Source organism: Ctenocephalides felis, unplaced genomic scaffold (genome assembly GCF_003426905.1).
Source record: "Ctenocephalides felis isolate EL2017-DRISC unplaced genomic scaffold, ASM342690v1 CF-g0.4_SCAFFOLD_00845, whole genome shotgun sequence".
NCBI classification, from domain to species: domain Eukaryota; kingdom Metazoa; phylum Arthropoda; class Insecta; order Siphonaptera; family Pulicidae; genus Ctenocephalides; species Ctenocephalides felis.
The window spans coordinates 4,913,399-4,929,156 of NW_020536999.1; positions in this window are offsets into that span (position 1 = coordinate 4,913,399).

Sequence of the window (15,758 nt, forward strand, 5' to 3'; positions counted from 1 at the left end):
AATTTCTTTACGAAAGTTCTATATTTGGGTTGTGGTCTGTCAACAATGTTTATTGATTGTGGTCACGAATTTTTTTTAGATATACATTAATGCCTTAATCTTGTTTTTGATTTTTTGGTAATTTACAGTATTATGCTATCCGTATTTTATTTTAATTATTCGAGTGATGCAGAGTCACTTAAATTTTTTTGAATATTTTTATGTGGGAGACAGTAATAATAATAGTAGCAAGATCGTAATGTATGCAAAATGTTTTAAGGAAGAAACTATTCATTGAACTAGAGTCTTTGTAGTTTTATTATGCTTTTTTGATATCATTTTTATATTAAATGATTTACGTTTAAACATGTGTATTATGCTTATAATTAAGAATTTGCATACATTTCATTATCTGATTTCTTTTATTAACTTTTCGTAGGGTAGTTATAGTAATGGGCCGAAAATCGAAAAAGAAAGTTTCCGCATTTCTCGATGTTTTGAAAGTTTCTGAACATTTTGGCATACCTCAGAAAAAATTAATGTGTGTGTGTGTTTGTATGTCCGCATTTTTCGTCCACGTTTTCGGGCGCACGGATCAACCGATTTTAATGGTTTAAAAAACATTCGATCCCTATTGATTGGGAGATGTGCTGATTAGTTTTTGGCAAAGGCAGGCCCAACCGTTGCGGCGATACGGAGCAAAGAGTGCAGAAAATACAAATCGAGTTTTTGAGAGAACGGAGTATCGGATTTGAATGATCTTGAAAAAACATTCAATTTGTAATGATCTGGAGAAGTGCTGGTTAATTTTCGGCGAAGGCAGTTCTAGCGATTTTGAAGATGCAGAGTGTAAAAGATGTGTAAAAAATGGGAGTTTTTAAAAAAATTAAACATATGATTTGAATGATTCAAAAAACTTTCTGCTTGTGTAGGCAATACAATTGCTTTTCCCAAAAAATCACTTTAATTTTTTTTTTTTGAATATCGAAAATATTTCAGATTTTATTTTTAATTCTCTTTAATTCTAATTCTTAAATAATAATTTTAACTTTGCAATTAAGTTTATATAATTCTTATGATTATTAGACAATGTTACAGTATTTATTAATAATAATCTATTTGAAAACATTTAATATTCCTCGAACATTTCGTTACGGTACGGGAAGTTCCAGCAATTTGTCTTCAGGCACGATTCCATACACCACTAGTTTTTTAACTGAATTCGTCATATTTTTCACTTTTTCTTTGAATAATAGAAAACATCAGTTTGCTCATAAATAGTGTTGTTTATCTACTTTGATTAAAAAAAAATTCAATGTGCATTTGGTATAGTTCTTTTTAATTAAATTTTTCTTCTACTTGTATTTTTTTAATTTGCTCGACATAGAGTTCTTTTGATCTGATTTTCAGTTTTTCCTCTTGAACAAATTTTTAGATTTTTAGTTAGTAAACTTTTTTAAGTAAATTTTCGATTCGCTTGTCAGTAGAGTCTCCTTTTACTCATATTAAAGTAAATATTAATTTTATTTTGGTAGTATTTTCTAATTTACACGTCATAGTTTTACCTTTTACTCAATTAAACTCTAGTTTGTGCGACAGCAGGTTTTTTTCCATCTAATTTGAATTATTATTAATTTTTTTTGTTCCAGTTATTTTGCCCTTGCCATTTGAAATGAAACACGTTTGATTTATATATCGAGCACACATATTTGTTACAGCTTCTGTGTCAAGTGATTCAGAATGACTTGAAACGCCAAGAAAACATTTGTCGTATAAATATTTATCAATGAGGTCTTCAATAGTCTTAATTTCGTTACTCCATAACCATTTACCATCACATTGAGCTCAAATTTTTATTTTAAAATAAGAAAAACTTATCTACCAATAGATAAATATACATACATATATATATATATATATATATATATATATATATATATATTTGTCTATTGGTAGATAAATATTTGAGTTACTAAAACCTAAAAATAAAATAAAAGAATAAAAATAGATACACGAATATACATATTAATTCTTAAGACAGGTGTGTTCAGTCTCAGGGAAACGTTTATTTAATTCAACTGTAATTTGTGTCCTAAATCTAAATTTAATCGATATATATATATATATATATATATACATATATATATATACAGGTGTATAAATTAAATAAAGCACTCTCAATAATAGACTCTTAATTAAATTTAAATCAATAAATTGTTCTAACTTGTTCTTCAAACAAATGGAACATAATTAGTCATAGTAGGACTTGCAATGGTTGTGCGATCGGCTTAGCGGGTATACAAACCTTAAGAATGCAATCGAACATAACTTCAGGACGGTTTGAACCAATCACAGATTTGTATTTCAACCTTAAAGTTATTAATATGAATTTATAAAAAAATATGATAATAATTTCTAGTTTTGTAGAAATGATACATTACATTTTGCTATTGATTCTTTTTTATTATAACACTTATATTTTTGCAAAATTACGATATAAAGAAATTACATTTACAAGCTTATTATTTTCTGCAATTATAAGATTTTAGTTCAAAATTTACTGGACTTTTTTATTTATTGTTTTATTTACCTTATAATCATGTACATTGGTCATTTTGGACTTTAAATTATCTCTTGACTTACTTAAATTAAATTGAACTTTAAATTTTGCTTTGAGGCTATGTTCACGACATTGGTTGCAATCTTTGCTAAAGATACGATTGTGTCGCCTCTATGAACGTCTAGGCACAACTCCATTGAATGAAAAACACAACGTTGATAGAAATTGTTTGTAAAATTGGAAAAGTGGAATTATTGAGAGTGCTTTATTATATATATATATATATATATATATATATATATATATATAATTAGATTTTTTTTGTTCATATTTATTATATTTGTGGTTGTGCAAAGTTGTTAACAATACTTTTCGTAGATTCTACATCACGAAGCTGAGTGGTGAGTAACATTTTCATTTATTACTAACACACTATTCAGTCTAAATTCAGTTAGTAGTATTCACACACTAATAAATATAATATCATATATATATATATATATATATATATATATATATATATATATATATATTATTTCAAATATTAGTAGTTGAACCTATCTATAACTGACTTTACAAATATTCAGTATTATCTTATTGTATATTTTCAAATTTTTCATCATCATCGCACCATCATCAATATATTTTATCACTTTTATTATTATTATTATTTCATAATTATTTCATTATTATTATTATATTCATTCTCTTTATCATCATTGTTATTATTACTATTATTATATAATTTTTATATTTTAATTATAATTTTTATGATCATCATCATCATCGTTAATATTTTTATTTATATCACTGCCATTACTCTAATTGACATTATACTAGTGTTATTATTATTATAATAGTCACTATTTTTATTGTTATCATCATTACTATTTTTATTACTATCAGTATCATCATTATACTTATTATTATTATAATTTTTATGATTATCATCATCATCGTTAATATTTTTATTTTTATCATTGTCATTACTCTAATTCCCCGTCAGTAGAGTCCCCTCTAAAAGGGACTCTACTGACAAGCAAACTTAATTTTGACGTAAGAATTTAAAAAAGGACTGTACTGACGAGCAAACTTGATTTTGATTTAGAAAGTTGAAAAAAGGACTCTGCTGACGAGCAAACTGAATTTTTTATTTTAGAAATTGAAAAAAAATGACTCTACTGATGAGCAAACTGAATTTTGATGTAAAAGATTTAAAAACAATTCTATTAATGAGCAAACTTAACTTTAATTTATGATTTAAAAAATTACTCTACTGACAAGCAATCTATTTTGATATAATAGATTGAAAAAATGACTCTACCGATGAGCAAATTCAATTTTTATTTTATAAATTGAAAAAAAGACTCTACTGACGAGCAAACTTAATTTTGATATAAGATTAAAAAAAGGACTCTACTGACGAGCAATCTGTTTTGATTTAAAAGATTGAAAAAGCGGCTCAACTGACGAGCAAATTCAATTTTTATTTTATAAATTGAAAAAAAAGACTACTGACGAGCAAACTTAACTTTGATTTAATAAATTGAAAATAGGACTCTACTGACAAGCAAACTGAATTTTGACATAAATGATTGGAAAAAGGACTCTACTGACGAGCAAACCGAATTTTGATGTAAAAAATTAAAAAAGGACTCTACTGACGAGCAAACTTATTAGTATTATTACGCGCAAACTTATTATCATCTTCATCATTATCAATATTATCATTTTTATCATTGTCATTTCCTTTATTAACCCTTTCGACTCGGATGCCGCCGGAGAAAATTCATACAAATCTCGGAATTCGCGAGTGGAAAGTGTTAATACAATTATCATCATTTTTATTGTTGTCATTTTAACCATATTTTTCATCTCTATTATAATTTAATTAATCATCATCATTATTATTATTTTTTTCATAATCATCTTCATCATCATCATTATTTTTATTATTTTCTATTAAGAAGCATGAAATTTTCTTGAAGTTTTTCCTGAAAGTTTTTTTCGATGTTATTGATACTTTATTTTATTTTTATTACAGACTTTATTTTGATATTATTTGTTATTCTGAAAAAGTTGAATTTGGTAACTTTTTAAATATTGCAAACATAGAACTTACAAAAAAAGAGTGCGCGTAAGGATCACACGCGATTGAAGTAAAACTTTTAATATTGTATGAGTAGGCAATTAAGATAAAAATAAAAAAAACATCATATTTGAATTTTAAAAATCATCTTTTAATAATCATATAACATCAATAATAATAAGATCTCCTGAGCATCGGCACAGCTGTCCTACTGATATTAAGAGTTTGAATATGATGTGAAGCTTTCTTCCTAATTTTGTTACCTATCTTACCGGGAAATTCAAACCATAAACGTAGAAGTTCATCATTATCGCCACGTTCTATGTACACTAATTTTCCCACACAACCATTAGCTAAGCCATCACTTACATCAATATTAGTTGTTATTATGTAAAATTTATTCAGAACTAAAATTATTTCATACGGCAAAGCCCCGGTATCAATAACCGATTTTTTTGAAACTGCTGACGAATGTATGATTGTTGATCTGTCGCATGGCAACCTACATAAATATCCGTGGCAGTAGATATTATTTTGTCTTCAACGAGATTCAATATAAATTTATTATATTCCATGGCACATTTATTCTCTAAGAAAAGTCTTATTCCATGAGGACATAATACAGCAACCTCTTCTTTTGTAAAAAAAACGTGATTCAATTAATGCAAGTTCATATAGGGTTTAGCGCTCGACTTACGCATGACATGACGCGATATGAGTGGATACTCGCGACATCAGCGCTTACGGCGTCGTAGTGTTCAACTACACGTTGGCATTTTCGTTGCATTTGTACGGATTTACACCCGTGTCGCGCCTAAAAATTTTTACACCCATATCGCGCCTAAAGAAGTTTTACTTCAAAACTATTTTAAATTTGAAGCTTTTTCTTAATATTTTTGTAAACTTGTGAATTTCCAAAATATTTATATAGGGTTCAAATTTTCTTGAAACTTTTATTTGATTAAATTGATTTTCTTTGAAACACGTACATATTAAGAAAACATATACAAAACACACTTTTGATTTACCGACAATTTTACACACTTATAGACAAGATCGTGCATCGGATAACAGAGACGTTCAAATCCATATTTTAATAATTAAATATAAATTAAATTACGCTGATGATGAGACAAATTGAGTGTGGTAACGTTTGTAAAATTGAAAATATTCAATATATAGTAAATATATATATATATATATATATATATATATATATTCATATGATTTTTTTATTACTATGTATATTTATATGAACGACGTCACTCGTGCACTCGTGATCATCTGGCGCGAATTTAAAATCAACCGCAAAATAATTTATTGCTTGCAATTATTTCGACATTTTAACTATGTACGTTAATTAATAGAATCGTAAATGTGGAGATATCGAGATAACTTGACAAGTTATATACGATAACTAATTTGTAACTCATGTATGTAACTCAGCTGATTGATTTGTAGCTTTGTTGGCAAAAGTTTCGTTTCCGTGACGCCGCAAAATAAATCGAGAGAAATAATTACAAAGAAAATATATAATTTTCTCTACGTGTTCTTAATTCTCCACTTAATAAATATTTCATGCTTTACATCCAATTATGTATTTCAAAACGTCCCCTTAATGCTTTTATAATAGTAACATACAAATATTGTACGAAATAGGAATTGGGAATAATTACACGACGACGAATCGAGTTTTTGTTATTTAAATACAAATTTTAGTTGATTTCTAGACTAAACTAGTGGTGTATGGCATCGTGCCTTAAGGCAAATTGCTGGAACTTCCCGTACCGCAATGAAATATTCGAGAAATTTTAAACGTTTTCAAATACATTATTACAAATACTGTAACTGTCATTATTTTTGTTATTATTGTTATATCCGAGCAAATCAAATGTAAATCATAAATCAATTTATCTCCAGAACATTATCAATCGTCATTTCATTTCGAATTCAATTTCAAAAAAAAAAATAGTTGCCTAATTTGCCCAAAATTGAAAAATTGCTCCCGCATAGTAACAGTCTAAACGCATCTGCAAATAATTCTGTGCGACATTAACACTTATACTGTGCTTAGCTTGGCGGCATTTATACTGTGCAAGTGCTAAACGCATTTGGGTAAACATTTGTACCAGAGTGGCGCTTAGACTGTGCTTGGCCTGGGTAATCTTTGAATTTTATTGAATTTTAGATCCAAAATTACAAAAATATTTTATGGAAAATTGAAAAAAGATGTAAGATGATTTTTATAAATCGGACGCTTAGTTCACTCAAAAACTGCCATTTTTTTAATATTTATCTCTGTATCTCCGAAACCGCTAGGCCTACCTTTGCCTCGTCATTACGAACTGAATGTTTTTTGGATCATACAAATCGGATGATCCGTTCTCTCAAAAACTTGATTTTTATTTTCTGCACTCTTTGCTCCGTATCTCCGTAACGGCTGAACCTGCCTTTGTCAAAAACTAATCAGCACATCTCCCTTTCAATTGAAATCGAATGTTTTTTAAACCATTCAAATCGGTTGATACGTGCGCACGAAAACATCAACGAAAAATTGTATCCATACATACATACACACACACACACATATCCATTTAGTTTCTGAGGTAAGCCAAAATGTTCAGAAACCTTCAAAACGTCGAGAAATGCAAAAATTGTCAATTTCGATTTTTGGACGATTACAATAACTTACCCCAAGGGAAATTAAAAATATATATATATAATGAGCAAACATTAAACATTTTTTTCATCCAAACAATATATATTTTAATATATAAAATTGGTACTTGAAGTACGTGTACTATATCTCATACAGAGTAAAGCGCATCTCCCTATGGAAAATATATAAAATTAGCAAGTCGGATTTTTTAGCGTAAAATAAACTTCTACATCATGTATTTAAGATATGTCACATTTGGAAAAGGCATCCATTGGTTTTCCTATATAAGTACGTGTCACAATAATTATCCGGAATGTACTGCTAAACTAGTGAACCGATTTTAAATTTTATCTGATTACCAGATCAAATTAAACAAATCAAATTTAAATCGGGGGACCGATTCTGCAGCATGCGAGATAAATGTTATGGCAAGGCCATGTTACGCTCCATCTTGCATACATTATAGTAATGAATCATATTGAATACTGTCAAAATGTCATGTATTTGCTGTGCATTCGGGTGTTTTACACATATACTGCAGCGTCACTCGTATGTTATGAAGTTGGGTCAGAAAGACCCTGTTATCTAACATAGTTTTTTTGATATTTGTGCGGTTTCTAAGTCAGGTTTTCTATCTAACGACCTGAGAAATATGCCTGGACTGCACAGAAATCACATGGCTTTTGATAATATTTAGTATATAAAGTTCTTCATAACATAGCCTTGCCATAACATTGGCGTGTTAGGCGGCAGAATCGGTTCATAGGAATCCATTGTATAAAATAGTCATGTTGACATGATATAGCAAAACATCCAATTTGGTGTCAGAGCTGTCAATTCCTAATCTTGTTTGCATATTATCTCTGTTTATTTTTTACCAAGTTGTTCTTTATTGTTTTTTTTTTTTTTGAATCGTAGAAAAGTCTAAAGTTTATCTAGCGTGACTAACGACATTAATAAATTAGGAGCTCCTAGAATAATGGCACCTCATCTCCTTCTACACCGTCATGAATATTTGAACGGAATCCAAAAATCTATTCGAAAGACAATCATTGTCTAAAATTCGCCAAGCGGATTATTGTCACAATTTAAAGCGATTTGGCAAATTTACAGTTTTTTTTATTCATCGGAGACAATATCATCAAACGCAAAAACTTATTAACTTCCCGAAGAAGAAGTTTATGTTTTCGCTGGGAGAACCGATTTGCTAATTTTAATTCTTTCGTATTCATAAAAACGGCTGGACCGATTTTAAGGGGCACAACTAGTGTGAAATTTGCAAAAAATCGAATTTTCAATTTTCCATATTTTGATAGGTTATACCTTTAAAAATAACATACCAAAGTTTTAAATCGATATCTTAACAGTTTTTGAGTCACAGCCATTTAAAGAGAATATATATAGTATATAGTACAACGATCATTTTATCTTTAAACGCGTTTTTCTCGAAACAGCATTTTTCGATCACTATCAATTTTTTTTTACATGTTCTATATATAGTTCTCCGTAAAATGAACTATCGATTTTTTGATCGGATCAATAATCGAATTTTGGCAGTCCAAAAACTACCAAAATTTTGGGTAAAATTCGACATTTTTTTTAAAAAACGCCGCCATTTTGTCAATTTTTAATTTTTTTTGTCGTAGTTCATTTTACAGACAATGCTATCTAGTTTAACGAGATTTTTTTTTTTAAATTTCATTCACGTAGAAGGCCGGAATCACTGCAGCAGTGAAGCGCCTTTTTTTGTCGCGCCGTTGGAGATCGCCGATAACTTAAAAAATATTTAATATTTTTTCAAAAATTTCACTATGTATTCTTAAAACATGTGTAAATATATTCTTAAAATGTTGAAATGATTGATAAAGTAGTTTTTTTAATATAAATTCCCAAAAATCACCTTTATTTTAGGCGGTTACACTAGTTGTGCGCCTTAAAAATTTAAATGCCAACTCGATATGGATCACTTTTGTGCGAAGATCAGCCTAGACGTTTCTTTGTACGTAGATAAAAAGTGCAAAAGTTTTTGTCTACGTTTTTAGCCAGATTTGATCTAAAACTGAAGATATTGTTTTTTTTAACCAGATTGAATTTGCTCTTCCTTTTTTATTTTTTTCGTTCATTTCTAATTTGCTCGTCAGTAGAACCCATTTGATCTTTTAGATTGTAATTTTTTGTTTGTAATATAGTTTGTAATCGAAGTTTGTAGAGTCAGTAGAGTTCCTTTATAATCTTCTAAATCAGAATTAAGTTTGCTCGTCAGTAGAGTCTTTTCCAACATTTTTTAAATCAAAACTAAATTTGCTCGTCAGTAGAGTCCCTTTTTTGTCATTTGAATCAGATTTAAGTCAGCTCGTCAGTAGAGTCCCTTTTTGTCATTTGAATCAGATTTAAGTTTGCTCGTCAGTAGAGTCACTTTTTTTACTTTTAAAACAGAATTAAGTTTGCTCATCAGTAGAGTTCCTTTTTTAATCTTCTAGATCTAAATTAAATTTGCTCGTCAGTACTGTTCTTTTTTTAACTTCTAAATGAGAATTAAGTTTGCTCGCCAGTAGAGTCCCTTTTTGTCATTTGAATCAGAATTAAGTTTGCTCGTCAGTAGAGTCCCTTTTCATCTTTCAAGTGAAAATTAAGTTTGCTCGTCAGTCGAGTCCCTTTTTTATCTTCTAGGTCACAATTAAATTTGCTTGTCAGTAGAGTCCCTTTTTAATCTTTTAAATCAGAATTAAATTTGCTCATCAGCAGAGACCTTTCCAATATTTTTTAAATCAAAGTCCCTTTATTTACCTACTAAATCTAAATTAAGATTGCTCGTCAGTAGTATCCCATTTTTTGTCCGAGAAACAAATAGTTGTAAAGTTTATTTTGACGATTTTAATGAAATTTGTACAGTGATAGAGTACATGGTTTGAAAGAGAACATGGTAAAATATTATAGGCCTACGAAAATACGTATTTTTTAAAAAAATTCTTAAAAATAGTTAAAAACCAAATTTGATAATTCAATTATGCAATTTTATGAGAAATATATACAAGATTATTTTATCAAAATTTTATGACCCTAGTGCAAACAGTACGTCCTGCAGAGCTCTTCAAACACAATATATGAAATATTTTTGCTAGTATCTGTAGTGCATATTTTAAAAAATTGTCAATAATAATTAGAAACCAAATTTGATAATTCAATTATGCAATTTTATGAGAAATATATCCAAGATAATTTTATCAAAATTATATGACTCTAGTGCAAACAGTACGTCCTGCAGAGCTCTTCAAACACACATCAATAAATGAAATACTCTCACTAGTATCTGTAATGCATATTTAAAAAAAATCTCAAAAATAGTTAAAAACCAAATTTGATAATTCAATTATGCAATTTTATGAGAAATATATCCAAGATTATTTTATCAAAATTTTATGACTCTAGTGCAAACAGTACGTCCTGCAGAGCTCTTTAAACACACATCATAGTAAATGAAATATTTTTACTAGTATCTGTAGTGCATATTTTAAAAAATTCTTAAAAATAGTTACGTAAAAACCAAAGTGGTTTTAACTATAAAATTTCATTAAAGTTTGGAATAATGGGCTACGCTTTTAGGACATACTCGTACAAATGCATGGTAGTAAAAATTACATATATGATAACTTCGTTTGAAAGATATCAGTTGAAAATCGCGTTGGTTAGTTTTTAGTTAAAGCAAGAACTTTGCTTTTGAAAATAAAGTTGAACAATTTATATAAAAAAAGGCTCGAACATTATTTATTAAGTCGTTTATTTACAAGTACATGCAACTTGCCCTAAGGCCAAATTCATACTTTTCGTTATACTTTTTCCTCGTGACTAATTCTGGCGCCTCAGTATGCACCGTATTTTAAGTCGAAAATAATCTTCGATCTATTTACGTTCAAGTTCAGAACAAAATTGGGAAATATTCTGTTCGGCTGAGAATATTTTTATTCCGAGTGCGTCTCTTATTCAACATTGAACTTCTTTTGTCAGAATTACGTAGCGGAAATTTATTAAAGGAGACAAAAAAAAAACAAACAAAAACATCAGAAAACATAATAGAAAAATAAGTTATACAATTTGAATTTTGTTATAAAAAGACTCATTTCTGTTAAGAATTATCCACCACAAACGTTTATATATATATTCATATATTTTTTGCCAATTTTAATCTTTATATCTGTTTTCATCATTTTCATGCAGAGAAACCTTATTTTTACATTTTTAACACTCTAACAGTCACAAAGAGCATATTTTGATTACAATGTCAAGAAATTTTATTGCCGTTGCACTTAGTGTTAAAGGAGATTTTTTTTCAATATTTCAGCTACTTTTGGAAACCCTGTAACTCTGTTTATTTTTCAAGCTAGAAAGGTTTGTTTTAGGGTGGTACTTAATATGGACATTTCGAATATCTTTGCTTTCAATGGCTCAAATGCTTCCAAATTAATAAAAAACAATTCTCTAAAAGTTTTAGCTCTTAATATTAACATTTAGATAGTCCGCAAATCAATCAGAAGTTTTGTATATTTATTATTAATATATATCACTAAGTCAATTCTTATGACACTTAAAACATGTATAAATCACTTAACCTCTAATTAATTCCATGTGGAAATGGAATCCAATCTGGTGTAACGAAATATTTATTTATCATGGCATCAAGATTAATTTTGCATCAAAATATTTATTGAATTGGTGATTTTGACGCTCAAATTATCAGTAATAAATTGCCATCAAAATTACAAGTCTGCTATCACAGATGGCGCAAGAATTTACTTAATAATAAATCTACGAAACTTTTAATTGAATTGCGGACTATCTAAATGTTGATATTAAGAGCTAAAACTTTTAGAGTTTTTTTTTAATTAATTTGGAAGCATTTGAGAATTTGGGAGCAGAGAAATTCGAAAATGTCCATATTAAGGACCACCCTAATATATATATATATATATATATATATATATATATAAAGTCTTATTTGCAATTCATAAAATATAAATTCTTATCACATAAAAAATACGATTGTGCGTCCGCCAATATCGTTTTGACCATTCAGAAAAACGACTTAATCTAAAAATTAAGTACTCAGCTTTTTATCTTATCCACTTTATATATATATATATATATATATATATATATATATATATATATATATATATATATATATAATGGGAAAAGGTCATGGAAAGCCTCTGGCAAGATTAGATTTTCTAGTGTGACATTTTCGCATAACAATCTCTACATTTTATATTCTTTTTCTTATGAACGACCACACACATATATAGAGTCTGTCATCTAAGTTTTTTTTTTAACTTTTTAATTCTGTAAGCTACTGGATGGTCAACCAAAGTATTTGTTTGAATTAAATCCGCATAGATAAATAAACATTTTAAAGTTACATCGTAGTACAAATCTTGATTTAATGAAAAATGTCTGAATCAGAAGAATATTTTGCCCTGTTCCTTGAAAATAACAAAACAAATTAAACATTTGTGCCGTGTACTGAACGTAAGTTTATTGGTTAGAAATTATTTTTATATTATTCGTAGTTTCTATAAATCTTTGAAGTTATTGAAATGGAAAATATTGTTTAGTCAAGACAGATATTACAGCTGTTCAAAAAATGAGAAAATATCGCCAGCGAAAAAGTAAAAAAAATTACAAGCAGTCAATGAATGTATGTTAATTTTAATTACATGAAGTTCTTCAAACACAATTATTACATGATGAGTGAAGTTGCAAAAACAAAATTTGTTCAGCCGTTGTTTAACATATTCCACTGTGCGAACGAATGTTATAGAATTTATTAATAAGCAAAAACTTCATTTCTCTAATGAAGGTTCAAGTCCTAAATGCTAATTACAACGACAAACCGATCATGTCATATTTGAAGTATGACTTTAATTACATTATTGTTTCTAAATATCATACATATTTTTAGGGACCGATTCTGCCGCAATGTTATGATAAGGTCATGTTATGAAGAATTTTCCATAGTAATATAGACAAAAGTTATGCGGTTGGTGTTCAGTCAGGCGAATTTCTCAGGTTTTTTGATGCAAAACATAACCTAAAAACCGCACAAATGTCAAAAAAACGATGTTAGATAAGTGTGTGTTTCTGATTCCTCTTAGATAACATACGAGTGACGTTGCAGTTTATGCTTAAAACGCCGGAATGAACAGCAAATACATGATATTTTGACAGCATTCAGTATGATTCATTCGCATAATGTATGGGAGTCGGAGCGTAACATAGCTATGCCGTAACATTTCTCTGTTATGCGCAGAATCGGTCCATTAATGCTATTATAAATATATAATTTATAATTTATCATTATATAAATGTGTATAATGGTTGACGACATTTATAAATGTGTGCACCTCGAGTGTTACCATATTACTGATGAGCATTATTTAAAATTGTTATATGATGTATTTATTATTAACTTAAATGTCATCTCGTACGATAGCAAAATAGTTTTACTTCGATCGCGTGTGAACCTTACGCGCACTCTTTTTTTAATCGTACAGTATTGATATCCACTGCATCAAAAATATAATTACAATTGACTTTTGTCAATTTTGGACCTTGTTAAATTCCTGTCATTATTCAAAATTAGAGTTTATCTCTACATCTCTTGGACATTGAGAAATCTCTGTCTTGATTCGAATAGGAGTTTGACTTGCCTCCAAGCGGATATCTCATAATTTGTAAGAAACGACTTCATGGCTGAATTTTATTTCCTTCTTGTCACAAAGAAAAGCACTCCGGGGGCTTTCAGGATTATAATAGAAAGGGCCATCTACGAGATGGTACTTAGGGCTCAAGTAGGAGGTCAATGGACGATTTATTCCCTTTGTCAGGATTAATGTGGAAAATCTCTTAGCCAGCAGTATATGGATGTAATGAACTGATCAAATTAAAATTAACATTTTGTGTGGCCTGTTGCTAAGTCGCAAATATAAAAAAATAATATTTATCTTATATATGAACTAATTTTTAGGTATAATTTTAAGGCAAAGTTTGTATCAGGTCAAGCTTTTTTTTTCCTCGGTGATTTTTGACCTTTCGTTGAACTTTTCTAAAAAATGACTGAACCGATGAAAAAAATTTAAAATCTATTTTATAGACTAGAACTAGCGTTTATCAGTTTTGTGCGACGATCAGCCGAGCTGTTTCTTGGAAAATAGCACAAAAGTGTAAAATTTTTGGTCCACGTTTAGCCTACAATTCTTAATCGATTTTAAAAATTCTAAAACTGTTTGAAACTACGGCAATATATTGATTGTGTATTACGAGTATTTACATGTATCGGAACTTGTCTTGAGGAAAAATGTCATCCCAAATAGTAGCAAATTCAAATAAATCATAAATGCGTTTTTATTTCTTAACGTCTCGAAGGGGAAGAATTCAATTAATTTAATTTATACAATTACAGATATTAAGAGTATATTCTAGTGTAGGAATTCAATAAAAATCATTTTTTTCCCTTACTCCTAAAGTTTTACTTAAAAGAATATGCATACTCAGAATCGTCTTTTTCAATATGATTCTCAAGTTTTCTCGAGTTCCACTGAATCGATTCATTCGAAATTTTCAAAAAATCTTCTTCATATACTTCTCCCGAGCATATACTAGCGTCATCGCCAAATTTCCATTTTTACTATTTTTAAAAAAAAACGAAATAACTAAGAGATTTTTTTTTCAAACAGTCATTTTGTTAAAAAAAATTATATTTTTAGTTAATTTTAGTATATGCCATTGCAACTTAGTTCTAGATTAATAATTTCTTTATTTTTTCATTTGGGTCAAGTGTCAATTTTTTGAGTACCCTACTTCAACAACTGCTAATTTTTTTTTTTTTTAACTTGTTAATACTTGTTAACTTTTGAAACTAGTTAATAGTAGCATGTTGCCGTAAAACATGTTGCATGAACTTCCCGATAGGTGTAATAATTGACTTAATCAATCGAAATTGAGAATTAGATATTTAGATAAGATTTTCACGATTACGTAAATCATATACATAGTTCTATATATTATTTCATGATTTTAATAAATGGTAACATTTTTTAGTATGCTGTTCGTTCACTTTTTTGCTAATACCAAATTTTAATTGACTTGATTGAATTAACACATTTTGACTATCAAATATTTTTTTTACACTTTGATAAATTTTTAAAACTAAACTACTTGTCGTAGGGCCGTAATATATAAGTATGATCTAGAAGACCATGATATTTATCACAAAAAGAAATCAATGAAAACGTCGAAAAAATTTTTTAACACTTTATTACAAGAAAATGGTACGGCCAATTTCTATCAAAAACTAATCAGCACGATTTCCAACCAATATCTTTCGAACGATTTTTGAAATTTCCAAATTGATTCAGAATTGCGGGCTAAAACGTAGACGAAAATTTTTTCACCTTTATGCGATTTACAAAGAAACG